This window comes from Condylura cristata, unplaced genomic scaffold (genome assembly GCF_000260355.1).
Source record: "Condylura cristata isolate star-nosed mole 26May11 unplaced genomic scaffold, ConCri1.0 scaffold00015, whole genome shotgun sequence".
Lineage (NCBI taxonomy): Eukaryota > Metazoa > Chordata > Mammalia > Eulipotyphla > Talpidae > Condylura > Condylura cristata.
In genome coordinates, this window is record NW_004567116.1 from 35,131,306 (window position 1) to 35,143,027 (window position 11,722).

The window sequence follows — 11,722 nt, forward strand, 5'->3', positions numbered from 1 at the left end:
TAGGCACTGGAAATTCAGATGAATTCTGTGGAGCCATGTTCTGTGGCTGCTGAATCTGTGAACACTGGACTAGGGAAAGAGAAAAAAAATTAAGAGTGTGTGTATGTATGTGTAAAATCACAATGTTCTAAGTTCTAGGAAACCGTAAAAGAAGAAGGAATTCTTTTCTTTAAAGGGTAAGGATTAGGTCTTGAGGAAAGTGACATTTTATCTGTGAACCAGGATATTTCCTCACTTTCATAAACTCCTGCCTGTTTTGCTTTGTTTTTTCTTGATTGCTCTAATGGAATCACCTAGCACAGTTTCTCAACCTCATTATTACTAATGTTTTGCCTCAATAATTCTTTATTTGGGGGACACTGTAGGTATGCTGTATGATGCTTAGCAATATTCCTGGCCTCTACCCGCTAGCAGTCATTGGAATCTTTAATCTCCGACAGTTGTGACAAATGATCTTGCTGTAAAAAGTCCCTAGGGCAGCAAAATGCCCCTAGCTAAAACTACTTCCAAAGCCTGCAGAGAGTTAGACTTATCAGTCCTTCTTTCTGATATTAGCATAATAAATAGGAGGCAACTCTGAAAAAGATAGCTGATGAGAGTTTTATGTATGATAGAAGAAATACTGTAATTGGGAAGGGAAACATTCACTGGTGATTACAACAATCTATCAACCATTTAGACAAAAATTAAGTATACTCAAGAATAGGTCAGTGAATGGTTAATACTTCCAGCCAAAGGGAAAGCAGAATACTGCCACTTTTAGGAAAGTGATGGCTGTGTCTTGGGTAAATGATCAAGTATACTAGGAGTTATAGTAAGTAAGGGAAATAGTAATCAAGAATATTAGGAGTTATCTTGTTCACTACATTGAAATTTAAACCTCTGGTCCATACATTCCAAACAAAAGGTAAACCAAAAACAACCAAAACATTTATAGGAAAATTGGCAGAAAAGGATTTGAAGTGAAAGTTGGTAAAACAAAACTTAAGAACTGCTTATATTAAATGGTAAAATTGGAGCTATGCACCCAGACCCAGATCTTGGCTTCTAACCCCATTCTCCAATAAGAGGAATCACAGCTCACTGAAGAAACTGCTGATTCTAGGACTGGGAATAAACAAGATGAGAGATAAATTTAGTTTCACCTAGTGCCTGAAAAGTAAGGAAAAGGATGGGGAATGTCAAAAAGACAACAGAAGTCAACCCAAAAGAGTTCCCAGTTGTCCAATATTGCGGTATTGAATTATAACTCAGGTGTGAGTCCATAGAGACAGATGACTGACTGAATAAATAAATGAATGAATGGGAAGAAACAAACTCTTAAGGAAGAATTCCAAATACTACATACCGGTATTTCCTCTTAACTCCGATTCATACCACCCACAGATGTGAACTGTTTTTAGTGATTTGCTAAGTAAAGAAACCTGACAGGTATCACCTCAGCCCGGTGAAAGGAGTCAACCTCAGAAGTCACTTGATGCTAACAGTGTCTGTTCCATGGACAGGATGTGACAAGAGTAGCACTGTGAGGTTGCATCTCAAAACCTACAATTCCATTCTAACCTTGAGGCAAATATCATACAAATGCTAAATGATATGCTGTAAAGCACCTGACCAGTATTTCTCAAAAACTGTCAAGTTTCTCATCTTCAGAGAAGATGAGAAACTCATAAACCAGAGGAAATTAAGGAAGCAAGATAGAGAAGATCCAATACTAGATATAGACGTGGGGAGGGGGGAAGAATAACTAGTAAATCTGAATTAAGTATGACTTAGTAGTCTTAATTGCTTTAGTTGAATACCCTCTAGTAACTCAAGATGTTTTTTAAAATAGAGGAAAATGGGTGAGTGGTATGAGAACATAAATCTAAAATTATTCTAAAATTTAAAAAAGTTAACTGGAAATATGCATACCCTGTGACTTTACAATTAAGCCCTCCCAAGAAATCCTTGGAATCTATGCACACCAAGAGAGACACAAGAACAGCCATAGCTGCATTGTTTGCAATTCCCAAGCACTGGAAACGATCTAAGAATCTACCTATAGTAAAGCCAATAAATTGTAGGAAATCACACAGTGAAATTCTATATAGCAATGAAAATATATGATCCGTTGCTACTTGCCACTAGATTAAAGTTCTCAAACAAAACCAAGGAAAGAGGAAGGAATGTGTACCTTATGACTCCATGCATAAAAAGTTCAAAACGGAAAAACAGAAAACTACTTTGTTTATGGGTACAACTGTTAAAGTTCTTTTTTTTTTTTTTTTAACTGCCATAAAAGTCAGTGTACTGTTACCTCTGAAGGAAAGGAAGCATTTATGATCAGGGAGGTGTCCCTGACTCCCTTGTAATGTTCTGTTCCTTGGTAATCATTCACTAAGATGCACAATCATTTGTAGTGTACTCTTCTGTATGAATTACAATTCATGCTAAAATGTGGTTTTAGAAAGGTTCATAACACCAGCAAGACAAAATGAAATAGATCAAAAAAAAAACACTGATCTGTCTGAAGGAGGAAGAGCTAATCTGCTACCATGTATTTCACAAACTGTTCAAGTTTAAGCAGGTACCAGGACTACTACAAACCCAGTGATTTCACTTCACAAATATCAAAAGACAAAAAATAAACTAAAAAAACACTACATAAAGAGAAATGGAGATTGTGTTAGTATGTTAACTGAAAAACTAATGGGAAGTTTGGCTTTTCAATCAGCAACCTCTTTGCGAAATTACCCAATTGAAATAATCCCATCTACAGAAAAAGTTCTGCACCTAAGGGTGCTTGTTTAGAACAATAAATAGTTGTCAACAAGTTAAAATCCAATATGCTAACTGAAATAAATGTGTACATATATAGCACACCTGTCTCTTACTGCAGCTATATACAACACACACAGTTAAACGCCTATGAAGATTACAACCAAGGAATTAAAACAAAACCTCTGCATAAAAATAATACCTATGCCAATAATATATATGTATATATTCACATACCAATTGATTAACTATAGCTGCGTTGGGTTTTGGACAATTTATGACTTTATTTAAAGCAGAATAAATCCCTTAAATATATGAGGAAAGGAAGTCACTATCGATTTGTCAAATCCCTAAGATAACAGTTCATGAACATCTTCCAACTGTACTTAAATTTGGCTATTGTTGGGTCACTAGTAGCCTCTGTACGAGAGAGCAATTTTAGATCACAGCTGGGGCGAGGGGGGTGATAAAGACTCACTACTATGAGTAGAGGATGATTGATGCAGGAAACAAGCATGCACTATCCTTTCTAGAGCTTTGCTAGGAAGGACAAACATAGGGTAGCTATAGTTTTAGGCTGTTTCGCCTTCTGTCCGGAGGAGGACTGTGAGGAACAGAGTGGTGGAGCAAGCCACCCCGGGCGCACCGGTGGTGCGAATATTCTTAGATTGAAGTGGGAACACCTTATCCAGGAAGGGGCCAGAGCCAAGTAGGAATTCAGCAAGCCTAGGCAAAGTGGAGCCATTCACACTACTTACGCTCCAGAGAGTTAAGAGTGGGTACTGTGAACCAGTTTGAAGCCCCCACCCCGCTAAGTGGACTCCCTATCACGCACGCCGGGGCCCAGCGCACGCGAACACGCCAGGACCGCAAATCCGCGCCAAGAAAGCCGCCAGCGTCTCCACATACCAGCGGGAGCCCTTCTCACCCCGGGGGTCCTGGCCGCCGCTCCTGGTCCGCGGCCAGCGGTCTGCACGCCCTTTCTAGTTTTCCACAGTGTGTGGGCGCTGAAAGGACTCACGGACTGTAACCTCCTACTTCAGAGCGGGCAGAGCACGGGCGCAGAGGCTTACCCTCGGGGCACCGTGGACAGTGGACGTTGATGGCGAAGGTTAAATCCCTGCGCTGAAAGCCACGGAGTAAGGAGAGAAAGGGAGACGTGCCTGCGGCGGCTGAACGCGCAATTGCCTCAAGCGAAAGGCGGAACACGCCGGCCCTCCCGCTTGTTATCCCTCCTCCGCCGCGCGCCCCGGGAGCGCGTGGAGGGGCAGCGTGGGCGCGGGTGCGGCGCGACCCTCCCGGCTCGGCCCGCGAGTCTCTGCTCCCATTGGCTGGCGGGCGAGGGTATGCCCCTCTCTCCGGGTCTCTCGGGATCTGCGCTGGACTCGCCCCACCACTCGCTCTTCTAGAAGATACTTTGTTCAGGGTGGGACCAGCTCCTGGGGCACACAGCCCTCATCTGGGCTGATAGCCCATCGCTGGCGGGGGATCGCGGGCTCTGGGAGCCGAACCTTAACATCGAATTATCTTTCAGATTGGCTGACTCCCAATAAAGTAGCATCTCATTCCTCCACCCGGTGATGCGTGGAATTAATGAGCACCTATGTCGTGCCTGCGGCTGTTTTCTCAGAATAACGAGGGATGTTCAAGAGTTGTTTCAGTATAAATGTGGAGTGAAACGTAACAAATTGGTACGAGGAAAAGTACTCTTCTTGGTACTCAAAGAAGCCGACTACTATGTCAAAGTTTGCTCACTCAAAGAAGCAGACTACTATGTCAAAGTTTGCTCAAAGGGACGGAGAGAAATAAGACTAGCTGATGGGGAGGGAGGCTTGGGGAAAGACCCAAAAGGTTTTTTTGGGGTGTTTTTTGTTTTTAAGAGCAGAAATGCTCTTAAATGTTGATGGGAAAAGCCCAGTAAATAAGGGAAAATCGATATCCCAGGAGAGGGGAGTTGCTGGAATTAGGTCAACATGTGGGCTAGAATGGGTGGAATGTAGTGACCACAGTGGACAGATGGGCTCCCTAGCCAGGAGCACAGACAGTTGGGCAGCAGTAACTAGAGACCGCCAAATAGACGAGAATGCAGTGTGTGAGGCTTTCCGGAGGGAGTGGAGGGGTGTGTGGGAGGCAAGTGGAAGTACTTTGTCTTCTCAGGGCAATTAAATGCACATTCACCCGCTAGGGGTGAGGATGACAGTACTCATGAGTAATTATTGTTAATATTTATGGGCACAAAAATATGTTCTCTGTTCTAGGGATGTGTTTCTATAGACCTCTTACACCAAGCCTTTAAATTATACTATTCAATTTCTGTGTGACCTTAATTTTTGTCTCAAATCTAACGCCCACACAAGTGTATTGAATTTTCACACTAAACTGTTCATTTTATCAAATTCTGAAATTTATAAATGTTTATATTAGAAATTTATAAATGTATTATAAATCTCTGTATTAGCATGTTGGATACTATTACTATATACAGCTTCATAAATTGTGCCCCTTATCAACATATAAACTCCATCTGTTTGATTCTTAAATTAAGCTTCAATTAGTTTTCTGCAATATTGAAGTCTCTTTTCGTTTGCCTCGAGGCTTTTGACCAACTCCACAGGTTTTTTGTTGTTGTTGTTGTTGTTTGTTTTTTGTTTTTTGGGGTTTTTTGCAAACAGCATGTAGCTGGATTTTGTTCCTTTGCCCTCTTTTATAGGAAAATTCAGTTCACTCACCGTTAGCGTAATATCTGGTACTTTATTGCATTCTTTATATGCTGCTTTAGTTTATTGTTTATTTTGCAGCTTGGCTTCCTCAACAAATTCTCCTGACTTATCCCTGTTTTCAGTTTACTGCTATTTGTTGAGTTCTATCTTGAATTGTTTCTTCAGATAAGGGAGTGGTACATACAGTCTTTGAATTCTTGCAAACATTTAACTTCACCAAGACAGGTGATTTTATTTTGATGGATTACAGTCCCTATACTTTACTAGTCTGTTTTCTAGCTTCCAACACTGTAAATGAAGTTTATTGTCATTCTATTTGGAAAACATGCACTTTCTGCATGAAAGATAAAATTTTCTATCTTTAACATGTAGGAATTATATCTGAATATGCCTAGTATGGATCTGTACTTATTAAATGTAAAATGTAGTAAGAATTTTAGAGCTGCAGATTCAGGCCTTTAATTTTTTTTAAAGATTTATTTATGCGTACAGAACTGGTGTACAGGTCAGAGGTGTTGATCAGTGAGAGGATTCACCAGAGACATACTGGAGAGCAGAACAGGGAGATCTACTGAAATACACTGCTGAGGGGAGCAACAGGCTGGTCAGTAGAGGTCTGCCACACCATGTTGGTCACCTTCCTGGCAGGGAATCGAACTTGTGCTGCATTGGCTGCAGATGGGTTCATAGCGCTGTGCTTTAACCCATTGTGCCACCCTGGAGGGTCCAGGGCTTTAATTATTTTTCTCGGAGCAGAAAAATTGTCTATGATTTTGTTATTCACTTATTTCTTCACAACTGCCAATTGCCTAATTAGAAATATATCTATGTCTATATAACTATAAATAGCTTTAAAATTTATGAATTCAATTTGCATGTAAAATATATGTAATATAAATATCTGCACTTTTTAAATTCCAAAAAGTCTTCGTACTACACTTAGTCTTTTGTTGTACTTATTGTCTAGCAATTATATTTTCCCAATGTACTCTGTTTCTACTTAACCATTCTCTGTCGGGTATGTGGACCCCCTTAGGTTATGTGTTTGTCTTTGTCTTATCAGTGCCTAGAGGTTAAAGTGTGGCCAATGAAATATTTTAAGTGGTATAAGTCCCACAGATGGGACAAAGAGGCAAAGAGCTCTTTACCGATATACCACTGATGTCCAATGAATTTGAAGCTTGAAGCTTTTTTTTCCTTTGAGGCACCTGAATAAAACCCTCTTGCTCTTGCTGTCTAACCTCTTTAATAATCTCTGAGACTCAGCCCATGGATTAGTCAACCTATGATATTTAATTTCTTCTTGACCTCCTAGGAGTCCTTGAGCCCCGCAAATTTATACATGTATCTGAGAGGTTCTGTGATCCAAGGTTTAGGCTTTTTCAAAAATCACTTTTAAGTCCTCACACCTAGAAGGGTTCAGCAAGATGGCAGCAGAGTGAAGACTCAGAACTGACCTCCTTCAGATACTACAACTAAATGGCAATAAAACAAAGCCAAAAACCCTGAGAGGAAAATCACATCACACACCAGGCGCAAAAGCCTGGAGTAAAGAATAGGAAAACCTTTAGGAACTTTGTGATAGTGGGGCAGTACAACTACAGAGGGTGTAGGGGAAGCTGCTATGCAGAGCCCAGGTCAGCACTGACTTGAAGACTCCCCTCACTGCACTATATAAGGGGGTTTATGAACTGGCACCTAGGATAGAGGGTGCAGTGCTAGAGAACTGCAGGGGTGGAGGGATAGAGTGAGGATCACTGGCTTGAGCCTGAGGATTTCAATATGGAACAGCTGGAACCTGAATCATCAGGGAGAAGCCGACCAGAGTGCCTAGGTCTCCTTCCAAGAGGTCACTAGGAGAAACCCAGCGTGAGCTATTCAAAACACCTGCCATCCTCTCACCTCCGAGATCTAAAACAAAAAGAAATGCTTAAGTATGCTTGAGTAAGCTAGAACTCAAGCACCTGCCAGTTGCTGGTGCAAACACCCCAGGATAATGATCAATAGGAAAAAAGTTAAAAAAGAAAGAGAGCACCCTGGCTGTGACCCCATCTTAAATACAATCTGTGCCCAGCTCTACATCTAATACTTAAAATAGCCTAGAGTGGAAGTGGACCTAAGACTAGAAGACTAAGACCACAGAGCTGGCCTAGGAAGGGGTATCACTGTGGGTCCCCACCACACAGCTCTAGCACCCACAGTACAGAATGAAGTTTGCACTCCTGTATTTACTGGAGGGGTTCTTTTGGTGTCCTGTCCTGGTGTTCTTTTATACCTACTACCCCCTTGCCAGTGCCAGTCCTCAGCTTACTTGAACAGGTGCAAAGACAACAGTTTGAAAATCTATGCCTATTACAATACATAAAATATTTAAAACGAGGCAGGAGGCCATACCACAAATGCTGGTACAACAACAAAGAGGACCCCTGAGAGGTGACCCAGCCCAGCAGGGCTGCAGAACATGACAGAAGAGGAGTTCAAGGTAACAGGTCTAACGATGTTTATGAAGTGCAAAAAAAAAAAGGGATATAAAACATCAGAATAAAGATAAAGAAAATAAAAGATAGTTAACAATTAGAAATTAGAAACACTAAAGCTGATTTTAGTCCTCACACATAGGCCTGTACTGCTATTCTCCATGTTCTTACAGAGGCCATAGAGAAAGGCTGCAAAGGGGACCCACACCAGTTATCTAAGTGCTATGAACTCAAGCTTTCTCTCCATAATCCCCAGGTGTCTGAAAACAGCAGCAGAAAATAGAAGAGCTCGTTCAGGCAGTGATTTTGGAGAATCTCCTCCCATCCACATAAAACCATAACAGAGAGCTACTGCCCTTTTCTGTGAATGCTCATATGAAATGGGAGTCTCAGTTTGGTTTATATAAAAAAGGCCTGATTTCTCCCAGTGTTCACCAACCCTGACACAGAAAAGATATTATCTGCATCTGAGATGAAAAGTGTTAGTAAGGATTAATGTTCTTAATTCATTACAACCTGTTTGAAACAAGGTGCTGGCTTCCATTTTCCTCTCAAACTATGCTTAAACAAGTTAAGGGACTCCAGGAGATTCAGTTACACTGCTGAATTCTCTGATGCACAATAGTTTGATAATAAAGTGGAATCTTGGCTAAATTGCTTTCAGACTCTCTGAACACAAAAGGAAAAAATTCTCTAAATTTTTTTCTTTGAGATTTGTCCTTACATAACAGAAGGACCTTAAATGTTACAGCCACCAAAGCCGGAAAAAGTTGTGTTCCTTTGAGTAAACAATGATTTTACATGAACACTTTCAGTAAGGTAGTGCAAGACCTGCAAACTCCATAGCTAAATCCTGGGACTCCTATTATAATAAGTCTTTTCTAACTGGTTTGGATGGAATGGGATCCTTATTTGTTCCCATAGTAACTGTTATTATATGTTTGCTTTTTTTGATCTTTAACATTTGTCTCCTGAGTTAATTAGTTCTCTCTAGCTTCAAAAGGCTGGAGACATTAAAACTTCAGATGATTATGGCCCAAGGATAAAAACAATTGGGATTATAACCTGGTAACAACCAGACATATCTCTAGTTAAGAAAAGATTCTGCTCCCCAATGGGCCATATCTCCAACTATATTCGGCAGGAAGAAGTACCAGAAGATGGATCTCTGTCTATTGCCCCTCAAGAATGAGGAACAGGATATGGACAATGTCACACGGTCCAGTAACATTAAGCTCCTTTTTTGTTTTACCCATGGTATTCTCTTTTAACGAAGCCCTGGTCCTTGCTCTGTTACTGAAGACAAAACTATAGAAAGCCAGGCAAAGTGATTGAGACCAAGATGGAGACAGAAGACAAGGGGTAAGCCACAACCTTACTACCATAGTCAAAAGCATGCCCACCAGACCCAGTCATTGGTCTAGGGCAAATCTGGAAAAAAAGGATTATGAATACAATTCTAGAAACCCCCTGTCCCAAGACTTATCTAAAATCCGGCTGACAAAGGCTCTTTAGCCTCTCCTCCTTCTTAGCATTCTCCCATATAAGTTCCTGCTTCCTAGCTCAGGGAGAAATTTAGAACATGAGCTCCATTCTCCATTTCCTTGGTCAATGAATACAACCTACTTAAATCTCTAAACTGCTTAAATTCCTTTTTTAAAAAAGATTTATTTATGCATGCATGCAGAACTGGGGTACAGGTCAGAGGTGCAGGGGCGGTGAGAGGCTTCACCAGGGACAGAGCAGGGAGCAGAACAAGCAGGTTGACTAAAGTACACTGCTGAAGGGAGCAGTGGACAAGACAATAGAAGTCTGCCAGGCCTTGTGGGTCATCACCCCAGCCCGGGATCCAACCAGTGCTGCAGCAGCAGCGGCTAGCTCTTAGTGCTGCACTTTAACTCGTTGCTCCACCAGAGGACTGCCAGTAAACTGCTTAAATTTCTACTGGAGTGTGGTTCCAGGGTTTGCTCAGATGTTAGATGGGTAAAATAACTCAACTGATTGAGAACAAAAGCACACTTTAAATGAGAATATAGATTAAATAATAACACCTATATATAATTACATATAGAATTAATGTAGAAATAATACCAATAGCTAATATTCCATGCTTTTATATGCCGGGAATGTTAAAAAGCAAATTATATGGATTAACTCACTTGTTCCATAACAAATAAGACTAATCCTCTACCAGTAGGAAGCAGCCTGGCAGAGCTGCCCAACTCCAGTGCATGTTCTTACTAGTAAGTGTTTGCATTCAGCATTTTAACTGTAAGTAACCATATAAACATCTTCATCTTACAGGTGAGGAAATGAGAGTGAAAGATTAAATAACATGCCTAAAATCATCTAATGGGTAAATGACAAATTTTAAAGTTTATGTCATACCTTCCCTGAGTGTTTACACCAGGGAGAGACCCGTGCACAATGATTTTCCAAATATGGTCTTCAGAGTTGTAAGCAGTTGGGGTGTTTATTTAATGGTGGAGGTCAGAGAGGTAGACCCTGAATCACTCATCACTGTATGGGTACATAGTTAACATTTGTAGAGTACTTCCTATGCCAGGCACCAGTTTAAGCATCTTAACTACACTCGGTTCCAACAACAATCCTGTGAAATATTTACTATTAGTATGCCTATTTGAAAGATCTATTTATTTGTGCATACAGAACTGGGGTGCAGGCCAGAGGTGCAAGGGTGGTGAGAGGCTTCACCAGAGACAGAGTGGGGAGCAGAGCAGGCAGAATGATGAAGTACACTGCTAGGGGAGCAACGGGCGGGTCAGGAGAGGTCTGCTGCGCCACGTGGGTCACCTCGGGTGCTGGAGATGGAATTCATGCTGAAGTGGATTTAGCTTATTAGTGCTGTGCTTTAACCCACTGTGCCACCAGGGAGGGCCCTATTATGCCTATCATCAAGGGTGGGAAGCTGACATAAAAAGTCTTTGTCATGGTCACATCACCATTAAGTGGTGTAATGATACTAGAATTCCCTGAGCCCCTTGTTTTTAAAGACTACCTGAATAAAGTTTCCTTACCTAATAAAATGCTACTACTCCTGTTCAAGTTTGAGGGAATATGCTTAAGGAAATGAAAACAGTTTCCTAAGATAACACACTCAGTTAGACAAGAGAAAAGCACTGGTACTTGAATCTTTGTCAGCTGTTCTCAAAACCCCCGAGGCAGTGCTCTTTAGCAAGCAAAGTTCCAGCTGGGGCCCACTTAGTCCACCTGTCTCTGCCTCCGTCTCTGTAGGATGCTGGACTTGGCTGGGAGCTAGAAGGAGAGGAAAGACCAACCCAGCCTGCGCATTAGCAGGAGCAAGTGGGTCCACTGAACCATAAACTGGATCATGAAAAGCCTCTTCGTGGTGGCATGGCTCCATCTCGAGTTTAGGGACGGGACAGTGGGTGCTATTACCAGTGTTCCGCAAAGGCGGCTCTGACAGCCAGGACCTACTTCCCCCAACCCCTCCCCGCCCTACCGGCTGCTCATTTCTCCGAATCTTTAGCCCTGTTCCTTTGCAAGTATCCTAAAATCACCTAGAACAGTCCTTCTACCAATATTTTAATTTCGGCTCAAAACCGAAGTGCAAATCCCTCCGCTCCCAAGAGGGGCGGTGCTGAGCTGCGCCTGAATCTTCCTGGCCAATCAGGAAGCACGTCCTCCCGCGGTCACCTTTCCCGCCCCGCCCCGCACATCTCTATGGAAACGCTCGGACTGTCTACTCGGAGCCCCGGGGCTTCCGTTTCAGTCTAGCGGGGC